The sequence below is a fragment of the Pogona vitticeps genome, chromosome 5 (assembly GCF_051106095.1).
Source record: "Pogona vitticeps strain Pit_001003342236 chromosome 5, PviZW2.1, whole genome shotgun sequence".
NCBI lineage: Eukaryota > Metazoa > Chordata > Lepidosauria > Squamata > Agamidae > Pogona > Pogona vitticeps.
This window is the reverse complement of record NC_135787.1, coordinates 21,217,184-21,230,999: the sequence shown is the minus strand read 5'-3', so window position 1 is coordinate 21,230,999 and position 13,816 is coordinate 21,217,184. Positions and strand designations below refer to the sequence as shown.

Below are 13,816 nucleotides of genomic sequence, written 5' to 3'. Positions count from 1 at the left end.
TTCTGGGACTTGAGACAGACAGAAACTATAGTCTCTTTATCTATGTGGAGAATGGCTGCATGCATTCAATGGTGAATTTTGCATGTGTTCACCTTCAACGTTATGTTTACTTCTATACAATCAAGGACCAAGCAGTTAAAGGAAAGAAAATTGTGGAAATTTACCCTGGCACCAATTAAGCTGGTCAGCATAAGCCTGCAGGCAGTTTCTGTTTTGTATGAGGGAAGGCAAAGGAGAAGTTTTTTAAAAATCCTCTGTAAGAAAACTGGATTTAATTGAAGTATGTGCTGTTCACGACACTTATTGCTTCTGTCCTGCTTGAAAAAAACAGCTCTCTCACAGTCCTAAGATAAATATTCTTCCTTGTCTTTTCTTTGGAATTAGCTATGCCAGAAGTGAGAAACAGTAGAAACAGCAAGTTCTGTTGAAGCATTACTGTTGTAAAATATAACAACAAGAAACACAAAACAAAGCAAAAGTGAAGAAGAAGGGGAGGAAAAAGAAGAAGAAGAAGAAGAAGAAGAAGAAGAAGAAGAAGAAGAAGAAGAAGAAGAAGAAGAAGAAGAAGAAGAAGAAGACGACAATGTTATGGCAATGTATTCTCAATGTATGGCACCTTAAAGACTACCATATTTTTCGCTCCATAAGACGCACCTCCAAATAAGACGCACCTCATTTTTAGGAGAGGAAAACCAGAAAAAAAATATTCTGGCAAATTCATAAGGCAGTAGCAATAGATAGATGTTGTCACATCAATTACCTCAAACTTCTTGCAGTGTACAACACAGTGAGAGCTTTTGAACAATTTGTAGTTGGCAAAGTTATTCCAATAGCCACAGACAACAACACTACAATGCTTTATATCAACCACCAAGGAGGAACAAAATCCATGTCTTTCTTGCTACTAACAGTACAGTTTTGGGACTGGTGTATTCTCAAGCATGTCATTTCACAAGTCATACATGCACCAGAAGTGGAGAATCATGAAGCAGACTTCTACAGCAGGATGACACACAATGAGTGGGAATTACAGTACCATCTCAAGTTTTAACACTTATAATGAATTGTTATTGCACTGAAAGAGATGAATAAACAGATTGTTGCTGGGTAGTCAATAAGAGCTATGATGAAGAAATCACCACCAGCACAGGTGTAAGCAAACAGCAAAGCATGCCTCACTTCCACTCCCTCCCTTCCTCCCTTCCTTCCTTACAGCAATAAAGTTTTTTCTCTCTCCATCATTCAGTTCTTTACTTTGCAGCATGCAACATGTCCACAGAAAGTGTGCTTACTTTTATCAGCTTTTTGCAGCTGATCCTCCTGTTTCCTCCACTCTCTAATCATTTTTTCAGATGAGGAGGCCCAAAATGTCTCTGCACTGTTCACTGTTTCCATACTCCTTAGCATATTTTACTACCTCTATTTTAAAAGTAATGCTATATGCTAGCCTTTTCTGTTTTGCACTGGTAGAGTGAGTTCCCATACTCTGCAAGAAAAATGTGCCCCATATTCATCACCACATATACTGCCTGCTTCCTTTTACAAATATAATCTCAAAGCAGCACAGGATCATAGAATAATGGAGTTGGAAGGGGCCTATAAGGCCATCAATTCCAACCCCTGGTTCAATGCAGGAATCCAAATCAGAGCAGATCTGACAGATGGTTGTCCAATTTTAGAGACTACAATAGGATAAAATACAGTAGCTGGGAATCACAATGAAAAGATAAAATCTACCAGCAATATTGTAGAACAACAATGATTAAGAAAAACCAATAAAAACAGGGGGAGCGACACCATGCAGCTTTTGTTAACACAAAAATACTACTAAAATTTCTATTTCCAGTTGTGTGTGTGTACATGTGAAATGCTATTTATGAAATGTTGGGTTCTTAAACCAATTTTCAAGATTTCAAAGCCTTACTTGAACATATTCAGATCTGTGATTCAGATCTGCCCTCTGCAATTCAAATTGCCTTGCTCCATAAAAACTGGACTCAGCTAATGTGGCAAGCTAACACACCAAATAAAACCTGTAGCCCTAGTATTAATATATTAAGGAAAGGAGTGTTAGGTCCCTTTTTGGTTTCCCTTTTGAACTTTATTCTGCATGTGCTCAGTGCCTTTTTAATCATTCTGTGCTTCAGAATGAAATTTGGCTAACAATACACATTAGCCTCCCCCCCCGTCCCTTAATGTTTTAAATATCTGCAAAATTACTTCTATTTAGGCCTAATTTATGATGAAGTGATGCAGCTTCCTGCAAAGCTCTGAACTACAGAGAGCTATTCTAGCAGGCTCTCAGTAGTAACTTTATCTTCCCCTCACCATTCTCAGGCCTGTTTAAGTTACTGCCAATTTTAGAAGCTTTTGTTTCTGTCCTCTCTCCCTCTCCCCCCCCCCTCTCTGCTTCTCAAAATGTCTAGCTAGTCACATGGTCTAACTTCTCTGCAGAAGGTGAAGGGAAAGAGACTCCTCCTTCCTGCTTTGCTTCTCCAATAGAGAAGCCTACTGGGTGATGCAAGCAGGCAGATATGCTAATATCTGTGCACTGGAGGATTGTAGGAGGAACATCTAGCCCCTGATGGGGGTCCTGTGGGGCACCCCAAAACACTGAGTAGCTCTCCTGGCCTCTTTCAGGACTGGGGCTATGCAGCACTGTTCTGATCAGGAGGTACAGCCGGCGGTCACCATGCCTTTGGGGGATAGTGCACACAAAGGGCCAGGAGGCTTAGGGGCCATTCAAACTCAGACCTGGCAGGGGAGATACCATTGTTGTAAAAGTGGTTTTCCCAGGGTAAGGCTTATCTATTGCACTTTGGATGAGCTGACCCCTGTGATTTCCCCAAATGTGGGAAAATCAACTGCCTAAGTGGGAGATTGTGTTTGTGGTTTCCCTTGGTCTTTCTAGAACCACCCTTTGGTCCTTTGCTATTTTCACTGCTTGCTGCTATAGGCCTGTTTGCCTTGCTGGTTTTCCAGGTAGGCTGCAGGAGGCAGATCCTAGAAAGCTAGCAGTGCAGAATGGTGAGGTCCAAACAGAAAGCAGTCTCTGCTGCCAGTTCAGAGGCCTCCCAGCATGGCAGTGGGAGGCTTTTGGGTGGTGGTGGCTGAACCCTGGGTTACTGCATTCACTCCATAAGATGCAAGTACTTTCTCTCCAACCTTTTTGGAGAGAAAAAGTGCATCTTAGGGAGCGAAAAATACGGTAACTACTAGTTATAGTTATTGTTATCATAAAGTAGCAACAAATGACAATGGAATGATTTGTCCTTCATCAGCATGTTTAATTCTTTCATCACAAATGTCTCTGATTAATATGTCTTTCCTTCTGCCAGATTTTCTTAGGAAATAAACTATTTTTATTTTTAATACCACTTGCCCTCCTAATTTTGCTAGATTTATGTCTCTGGAGAAGCTACCACACAAGGTGAGGGGGGCAACACACAGCCTTTAGATTGAATGCAGCCCCCCTTTTCTGCAGCCATACTTTACATACTCTGAGAGACACATCTAATGAAACCACTGCCAAACTCAAAAATGGCACCTTCCTGGTGAAGCTGAAATAATAATAATATAATATACAATAATCTTAGAATGTATTCTCAACAAAAAAAGAGGCATAATCAAAACACTGGTAGACTGTGCAAATCGGAACTGTGAAGATCAATCTCTCAGCACTGAATTCAACCATTTGAACTGGCTATTCAAAGAATGAAATCACAAGACCCATCAAACTGATAAAACAACACTGAACTGAAGAAGAAACACTGCTACCCACAAATAAAGTATTCCTGCCATACATCAAAGGGGTCACGGACCGCATGGGGAAACTTTTGAAAAAACAGAGCCTACAAACAGTATTCAGGCCCACCACAAAAATACAACAAATGTTATGGTCAGCAAAGGACAAAAGGGACCCCCTCACCAGAGTATAACCGGATACCTTGCAGTTGAGGCCAGGTATATATTGGGACCACAAAATGCAGCATCCACACCAGTGTCAAATAACATGAAAGACACTGCAAACTAAAAAACAGGAAAAATCAGCAGTAGCTGAACATGTCCTGAAACAAGCTGGACATGAAATTCTATTTCAAAAAACAGAAGAACTGGACAACACCAGCAATCATTATGTTAGACTGAACAGGGGAGCCATTGAAATCCACAAACACCAGCACAGTTTCAACAAAAAAAGAAGAAAGTGTAAAACGCAACAAAGCCTGGCTCCCAGCACTGAAAAATACAGTGTGTAAAAAAGTCAATGAACTCTACCCAGCCACAAGGGCCTGTGATCACTGCACACAAAAGACTAGCTAACAATACCCCTCAATCACAGTGATAGATCTTCTCCCCCCCCCTTATCACAAAAATACACCCATAACAAAAAACACCCTGATTACCATAATCAACCAATCTCCTGAAAAGGACAAAAAGCTGATCCCACAGCTACAAATACTCAACTATCCCACACACTGCACCAGAACACAGAGTCCTAACTCTTGTCATCTGAAAATGCCGGCCACAGAGACTGGCGAAACATTAGGAAGAAAAACCTCCAGAACACAGCCAATCACCCCAGAAAACCTACAATAACTATCAAATAGTCATAGAACTGCAGAGCTAGAAGGGATCCTAAGGATCATCAAGTCCAGCCCCTGTCAAGGAGGCACCGGGGGGAACTGAACTCCCAGCCTCTGCCTCCGCAGCCAGATGCCTAAACCACTGAGGTACCTAGCCATTCAAACATTTATATTGCACCACTAAAGTACATTAGTATATGAGAGTTTCATGTAACATGATGTAATAACATCATAAAATTTGCTTTGTTTAGTTCTCCAAAGCTGCTCAGGGATATCAAAGAAGAAACAGCAGTTTATTTTATATACACACACAAAGATTAAATTACTGAGTATTTTGTCACACTTCTTTGATCCTGTGAGGATAAGACAGCAAGTGACCAATTGCAGGTGCGATTCTCAATTAATGGTGTGAGAGAGTTTCACTGGGAGCTAATGGCACCTGTATTGCTCTTATTTGGCTCTTCAGAGCACACAAGAACACTCATACATAAATATCTTGCTTAGGAGACAGGCTGGACTGACAGTCAGTTCTGAAAGCCAGGGGATAGCGGCTTGCTAGAGGGAAATCTCTTTTCCAAAAGAATTAGCAATGCCCAGAATTTGTGTTTAATGAGAGCTGCAGGAACTCCTTGGTGATAATGAACAGACAAGAATTGTGTGGGGCACCCTGAAAGCCGACTATTCTCCCCCCTCCCTCTGACATCTTTATGCTTATTAAATTGAAAAGTCTCCCTCATCTTGGGTTACTAATTCATTTCATTATGATTTGATATTTGTCCAGAATTGAGTAGGCCTACTTTGCTAATGACAGAGAAAGTTAGACCTGTCCTGGCCTTGGCAATTTATTTTTATTTGCTGTTTTCAGGGGTGGCACATTGATACGGCATATCCGTGTTAAATGTCAATCCTTAAATGTCAATCCAGGACATTTAAAACAGGACAATGGCTTCATCTGGGTTTTTCATTAGTAGAGCATGTAGGAGAAATAAATGCTGAAGGTCTGGAAGGCAGCTCAAGTAGGTTCATTTGTGCAAACAGAATTGGGAAAGATTTTCATCTTCTTGTGGCTTTTGCAATATCTGGTTGGGATAAACTTAGAAAGTGAACCGCTGTACATCTTTTAGTCTGTAATAAGTTTAGACTGCCTTATGATCTGGGAGCTCCAAAGAACTCAGCTCATTCTTGCTTAAGTCCACGTTTCTGCTGTCTTTCTCTTCTGAACTCATGAGAGAGAGAGGGAGGGAGAGAGGGAGAGAGAGAGAGACCTGCCAAAGATTTGAAGAAGGCTACCTGCATGTATTTCTCTCTATGGCTATAGAAGCTCTTTTAGCATGAACTTTATCAGATTACTGTATGGGGTAGAGAAGAAAGCATTAAACCTTCTTTCCCATGAACTATAGCTGAGTGATAGAATATGCTTTTATAATCCAAAAGCAACTATTTCTCATCTTTCCTGCAGCCCCAATCCAAATTGCACATCCACAGAGGTTGCTGCTTTTATTGAAAAGGGCAGTGAGGTTCCAACTACAAACCTCACATGTCTAATGGTTGTTGTGGGGTTTTCGGGCTCTTTGACCGTGTTCTGAAGGTTGTTCTTCCTAATGTTTTGCCAGTCTGTGTGGCTGGCATCTTCAGAGGACAGCACTCTGTGCTCTGGTGATACCTATGCTAGTCTGTTGCAACAAAAACAATGAGTTATGTGGTATCTTAAAGACTGCTTCGTTTGACATGAACTTTCAGAGATTGCAGTCCACTTCATGTATCTATGGTGGGATGCAGTTCACAAAAGAACTAGTTAGTCTTTAAGGTGCAACAAGATCCTTTGTTGTTTAAATACAGTTTTCTTTGAGCTTGTTCCTTGATTTTCTTTGAGCTCATCCTCCCGTCCTCTTTGCTCTCGTTTAAGATGTTCTGTAACCCATTGATTCAGATTAGCTTATCATATCAACATGAGGTTAGTGCAAAAACAATTCAGTTCCTCCCGTTTGGTTGTTTCGTTTTTGCATCTTGGGTTGGATATGTTTGTCACATCTGTTCCTTTGTCTTGGTTGCTATGGAAGAATGTACGATAACTAACACACACACACACACACACACACACACACACACGAAAGCAACTGTGATGGAAACTGTGGGAGTGTTTTCCCCAGAATGGAGCAAAGGTGAGAACAGCCCCTCCGAACTTTTGCTGTATCCTGAAAAGTCAGCCATTTCCATTAGAAAGTGACAAGAAGTTACTGAATGGGAAACCTCCCCAGCACAGCTGCCTTTTGCCCTCTGCTTCTTAGTAGGCATCCTTCAGTCCTGAGAGACTATGATAACGTGCTCTGAATACTGAAATAGTCCAATGGAAAGGCAAGATCCAATACAACTGGTTCCAGCGACATCACAGGAGTTGCCAGCATGTCACAAACTGCCTCCGAGAATCTGGCTCCAGATTTTACCTCGAGGATAACTCCTGAAGGACGTGGTGGCGCTGCGGGCAAAACCACAGAAGCCTGTGCTGCAGGGTCAGAAGACAAGCAGTCGTAAGATCGAATCCACGCGACGGAGTGAGCTCCCGTCGCTTGTCCCAGCTCCCGCCAGCCTAGCGGTTCGAAAGCATTCAAATGCAAGTAGATAAATAGGGACCATTTCGGTGGGAAGGTAACAGCGTTCCGTGTCTAAGTCGCACTGGCCATGTGACCACGGAAGATTGTCTTCGGACAAAACGCTGGCTCTATGGCTTGGAAGCGGGGATGAGAGTCAAACATGACTGGACAAAAAATGTCAAAGGGAACCTTTACCTTTACCTAACTCCTGAAGCCTTTTGTCATTGGTGGATATAGCCACAAGGCAGTGTAGGTTTGAAATTGGAGCTTGCCTTCTCCTGCCCTCTGCTTCATGTACATTATAAGTAGATGTTTCTTGAGTATTTTCTTTCTTGCATCTTTCTTTCCTTTTGAGTTCTGAAAGAATTTCTCCCTCACTCAATTGAGTGGCAACCTCACTCAGTTAAAGACCAGGCTGCTCTTCTGCATTCCCAAGCCAAAACAGAGCCCTTTATAGTTTTCTGGCCAAAAATCATGCACCCTTTCCACTGCCTTAGTACTTCTTCCTGACCATAATATTTGCATTTTGCTCTTAGGCTGTGGTCTGGTCTTCTTGCAGATGCTATCCCCTAAATACAACTTGAGCAGTCTTGTATTTTATTCAGGCTCAACTTCTTAACCTGTTCTATCACATCTGGATGGAAAGTCATATGACAAGACTCACCACATTGCTGGTGAACAGTTGCAAGCGATGAAAGCTTTGTTCTGTGGGTCGAAGACTTATGCCGACAGTTCGTTGTTATTTGGTTCCAATGGCTTTAAAACAGGTGTATACAATAGACTGAAATTATGGCTTTTCCTCCACCTTTTAGATAATCATTTTCGAGTATTTCACCTTTATGTGCTGAACTGCAGCACATACAAAGGTAGACTATTGTTAAAGCCAACCTGCAATCATTCCTAGAACACAGAATGTATAAGGGTTGTATATTATTACACAAAACTAAGTGGCAAAGCATTTTTCCAGGAAGAGAGAGGGAGGGAGGGAGTCTGGCCATTTTATTGCTAGCTGTGCTGACACTGAGAGAGTGAACAACTAATCAATTTACCATATATTAAGAGCCATGTATTTTGAAGGGAGAACAGTACTCTGCAGCCAACAAAGAGTTTGAAAGCAAGGAGAAAGAATATCTCCATAGGCACTGTGTGTTTCTGAGGGTTTCTGGTTTTCAGCGGCTCAGTTACATGATTATATATATGTATGTTTTTAACAGCTACCTGTCAGGCAGATATTCAGCAGGTGAAGTTGTCCCTGGCAAGAAAATGATTTGGCTATTGTTCAAGATGTTGAAGCCAGTTATAAATATTGTCGATAATGTAGAAAACCTGTGAGGTAGGAAATGACTTCTGATGGAAAGAAATTAACACATAAGGTCTTGAAAATTTCCATAAAATTTATGGGAAAAGAAATTGTGTTCTTGGGAAAAGGTTTTACAAAATTTCTCCTGAGGGAAGAAAAAAAAATATCCTTCAGTTTCTCAGAAGTTGGGTTACTTACTCATGCTAGCAGTAAAACACCTTCGTCTTTTCAAAAAGAGCAAGTGGGAATGATACCACAGATGTCAGGAGCAAAATTCCCAAAATCTCCATACTGTTTCCAGGCTCAGCATCGACAATTATGCTGGTAACCCGACCATTTCACATGCTTTCTCGTATCTCAAACATACCCATTGATGGTGAGAGGCAGGGGAAGGGTGGCTGCAACCAAAAATGTTGGAGAATATTTGGAGAAAATTCTGCAGATTACCATCTTCTTCTTAAGGAAGTGAGGGGAAGGGAGTGAAAGACCTGTCTTCTGAGAAATTCTGGCTCACTTCTTACTTGTTTCCTAATTACCACAAGATGTTGACAGGACCAGCTGCTCCCCTGACAATGGCTCCTCTACTGCAGACAAATGTATGGCAGGGAAAAACGTGAAAGAACTGGAGACACAGTGATTGGGTGAGTTGTTGTACTGGAGGAAGGTAAAAGAGCCTCAAAATGAACCCCTAAAAGGTCTCCAAAGTCAGCCAAGTTACTTCGGCACATGAAAATCTTAGAAGCACCTCTCACTGTTCCTAATGGTAAAAACACAATCATAATACATTGGCTGAAATCCCAATGCTAAGATCTGCATGCACAACTGTCACCGATGAAAAGTAATTTCAGAGTGCATGCAACTCGTATACAATGCAATGAAGTTGGGCGTGCCCTGAAGCTGCCAAAAGAAGCTTTTAACCAGCAGTGGCAGCATCATCACAGCAGCATGCATAGAGCTGCACAACAAGTTTCCACAGTTGATGCCGGAGGTAGTTGTTTGCTGCATGGTAAGGTTGGCCCTACCTATCAGTCATGCCTTGAAGCCAAACTATCTGTTACTGACCGGCAAGCATTGGAAGCTGAAATAATTAATATTTTAGGGACATAATTCTAGAAAATGTGATGATTGACCTGCCATACTTGCAGACAAAGCCCACATTTATGTCCAAAAGAACAATTACAGAATGAAGCAGGATAACTGTGGGTGAAAAGTTTCTGTTGTAACAACTGAATCAGGGAATTTCCCATTTTTTAATGAGAAAGTATTTGCAAGGTATATTGTGGACCTTAATTAAAATCAGATTTTACCAAAGGACAAATATGAATGGATAACCAGTGGCTGAAATCCTGTTCATAGCATAAGCCGTGTCATAACCTTCATTTCATTTCTACCTGATAAACAAAGCATCTCTGCCACAACTGATCTGCTGAATAACTCTGTGGTTAATGGAGCCAGAGACTGGGAGTTTGATTCCCCACTGTGCCTCTTTGACAGGGACTGGCCTCAACGATCCATTGGATCCCTTCCAACTCTGCAGTTGTAAGACTATTAGTAGTAGTATAACTCTGGGAATAGGGGTTGTGTGTCTGTGCACAAATCCCCAAGTATCAGGGCTGGCAGGGATGCTTTGTTTACTGGGGAAAACAGATCGAAAGTTACAATTTTATTTCTGCTATGAACAGGATTTCAGTCTATATTCCATAGTATGATCTCAGGTATACAAGAACAAATTTATAAAGCTGTTTCCTACAAAAACTGCCAACTGATTCTGTCCACCATGTTGCGGGGTGGAGAGAGAATTTGAACATGACTAACAATTTTATTACTCCTTAGCAACAAAGTGTGTGAGTGACCAGATAACACTGCACCCCCATAGCTGCCATCATATCACCTACCTAGTGCTTACGCACCACAGAGTAATTGCTTCCTCCAGCCCTTCAGTCCCAGAGGCAATCCAACATGAAACGAAAGCCATTTATGCCAATCAATACACCGGTCAATATACCTAATTTCCCTTTACAGTTTGTTAATAGAGGTAATGAAAACAAGTAATTGGATGGTAACGCCAGCTGCCTGAGCTCACTGTGGTGCCCCATTGCCTTGCTCTTTGGCCTTTAGACAACAAAATTAACTCCTGCTTTTGTTTTGCTTTCCTTCAGATGCTCACCCAATCATTTCAGGGCAAAAGCACAAGAACATTGCTAAAGCAAGGAGGAAAAGATTGACCCAGAGCGTGAGTGATGGCTGATTCATGCATGCATGTCTATTAATTTGTTTCTCAGTGTTTGGTTACCTGACAACCTGATGATCTGTAAATGAGCGTGTGAACTGTTAGCAATAAAAATGGATTGCTGTAACATTTTGCTACATAGGACTACCCCTAAAAGGAAGTTCAAAATATTGCCTCCAGGTCACTGATTAGAAGTATCAAGAGCACAAACTCAATATCGTTTGATCCCCGTTAGTTCCATGAACATTCTGCAATCAGGTCAGGCTGCCACTGTGATATTTTAAAGCCCCACAAAGCTTGAAAATGGAGCTTTATTTGCTGCTGTGTATGTTGCTGCTTTTCACTAGTAATAATTGTCTGCTATTTCATTGATATATTTTTATCGCAGCTTGGAAATGACTTGTAACTAGTGTGACCTACAATGTTACCTTGGGAGATAACAAGGTGCAATGACAGTATTTTTTGTGAAGTAATGTAGCAACCTGTAATTTTTTTTTTTACTTTTTCATGTAACAAGGTTTTGTTGGTGTTTTTTAACTTGTTATTTGTAAAATGTTTTAGTGGGTCATTTGGGGGGGGGATCCTTTGAGCCTTTTGTTTCTACTGATAAAAATTTCATTCTGTTTTTAAAACGGAAAGAGTAGCATATTACATTTAGAGTAGTGAATAACTGGAAAGAATATGATACTTTTGAAAAGTAACAACTTAACCTAACACACTACTGTTTGGAAAAAAAATAATGCTTCAAGTTCCGGTTTTTATTTGCTTTCTTTAAAACATATGGTTATAGTTTGATTGTTTATATTGATTCTCATGGTTGTTACTTGCCCTGGATGATGTGTTCTTGGAAAAACAGAACAGAACTTGAACCCATAATGCATTCATAAATTAAAAGACTGCCTTCTCACCTATGTGCCATCCCATACACTGCGAGCCTCTACCAAATAAGCTCCCCAGACATCCATTAGGAGCAGCGCCTTTTGCAATATGGTACCAACTCTATTAAGACATATGTTGCCACTCTTTCTAACTGTAGGGTTGGCACCAAGAACTGAGCAACAATTTCCTTTTTTAAAAGTGTCTCCCCCACCCCCATCCTTTTCCTTACAATTTTGCAAAATATTCCCCAGGCACCTTCTGCATTTTTACCCTTCCTTAGTTGTCATTTATGTCCCACAATGCCCTGCAACAGCGTTAAGTCTCGGGCGTTCTAAGGAATAGAAAATGGCAGCCATATTGTCAATATAGTTGCTGCTTCTGCCTGCAATGGCCAACCAACCAAATGAAAACATCAAGGAAAAAGAAAAGCCATACCAATGCTGTTGCCACCATTAGACAGAGTGTAGCTGCTGCTTAGAACAAGATATTGGTGATGTCATGAAAGGCAGGCAATAATTAGTTACTTAATGTGCCAATATTGTGTATTTTAATGACAGGAATGGAGAAACATATCTGTCAGATTTTCTACCTTCTACATTTCAATAACTTAACTTTTTTGGAGTTCTATGCAACTTGACAAGGGTACATTGACATACTCTTTTACCTCACCTTCCAAAAGATGTCAGGCTGGATCCAATGCTAATGGTCTAGACCCGCCTTGACCATTTGTTGAAGAATATTTTCTTCTCCATTTCAGTGCATGTAAACAGAATAAATAATTTTGAGGGACTACTTTTCCATCCAATGTGGGTCTTCAAACTGACTGAACAAAGCAGAATTCAGAATCACAGGGTTTGACTTTTCTAAATTATAGCTATCTATGATAAGGATTTTGGTCTTTTTCTTAAAAGAGGTTTGTGTGTATGTGTGTGTAGAACTGGAACAGGGGAAAAACATTGATTACAGGGTACATTAGCAGTAATATCACAGTTGGTGTCTGGTGGAATCTTCAAGCAGAGAATACCCTCAGCTTTGCTTATAGCTATTAATTACCCAACCAGTCATTAACTGTTGCTAACAATTGATTCACAAGGAATTATTGCTTAAATAGCAGGAGGTATTTAAAAACCAAATAAATTAAAACAAAGAGCCTCTAAATCCCGGGCATGGAAAAGGGGACTCCTTGTAACAAAGAGGCTCATTATTACTGCATTGCAATTACACACTGATAAACAATTATTGTAAAGTGAATTTCTTTTCTGTGCCAATAATGCTACGTGTCATGGATGTGGGTATCTGTGCTAATTAAATGATTGGAAAAGAATTGTCATGACGTGGAGGCTGCTGATTTTGTAGCAATAGGCTTATCAAAAATGTTTTAGTTGCAAGCTGTAGTCTCTCTAGATCAGCGTCAGTCTCTACAACATCAGAAGTGTAATGGAGCAGTGGCACTTAACAGCGATATCTTCACTATGAGATTTCAAGACCTTTCTCCTCTTTTCTGTTCTTAAAGAAAAAAAAAACCGGTTCATTTTCTCATGAGCCAACATTGCTTCTCAATAGCTTTTCTTTTTCTGACTCTCTTGTTGTGGAAATATACATGGTCTGAACAGCAAGACTCAGCTTAGAAATTAGTTTTGACTAAATGCAAAGACTTAACTGTGGAACATATGAAGTTGTAATAATAGATGCCTGTTGCCAAATATTTCCAGAGAGGGTTGCCATGTTACTCTACGAATGCAAAATATTAAAGATTTAACTCATATTATTTGGCATAAGCTTTCATAGAGGTATAAAAGTGAGCTACAGTTGCAAAAGATTTCTTTTATATATATAAGAAACCTTTTGCAGACTATTTTGGAGAAACCTTTTGCACACTATTTTTATATATATATAAAAACCTTATGCCAAATAATATATATATACCTTGTTTCCCTGAAAATAAGTCCTAGTATGATTTTTCAGGATGCTTGTAATATAAGCCCTACCCAAAAAATAAGCCCTAGTTAAGTGAAAGCCTGTTCTCCACCACTGTACAGCAACCAGAGGATGACATGACTGTATTTGAATAAACATATATTGTTGTACATGAAAAAAAACATCGCCTGAAAATAAGCCCTACTGCTTTTTTTTTGGAGCAAAAATTAATATAAGACCCTGTCTTATTTTCGAGGAAATACTTATATATACAAATAAATGTGTGGATCTGGGTTGTCCACTTCTCTGTATGATA

At 40.3% G+C, this 13,816-nt stretch overlaps 1 pseudogene; it reads left to right on the top strand.

Moving 5' to 3' along the window:
• Positions 1-2,746: 2,746 nt before the first annotated feature.
• On the top strand, positions 2,747-2,899 carry LOC144583360 (U1 spliceosomal RNA; annotated as a pseudogene).
• Positions 2,900-13,816: the final 10,917 nt, after the last annotated feature.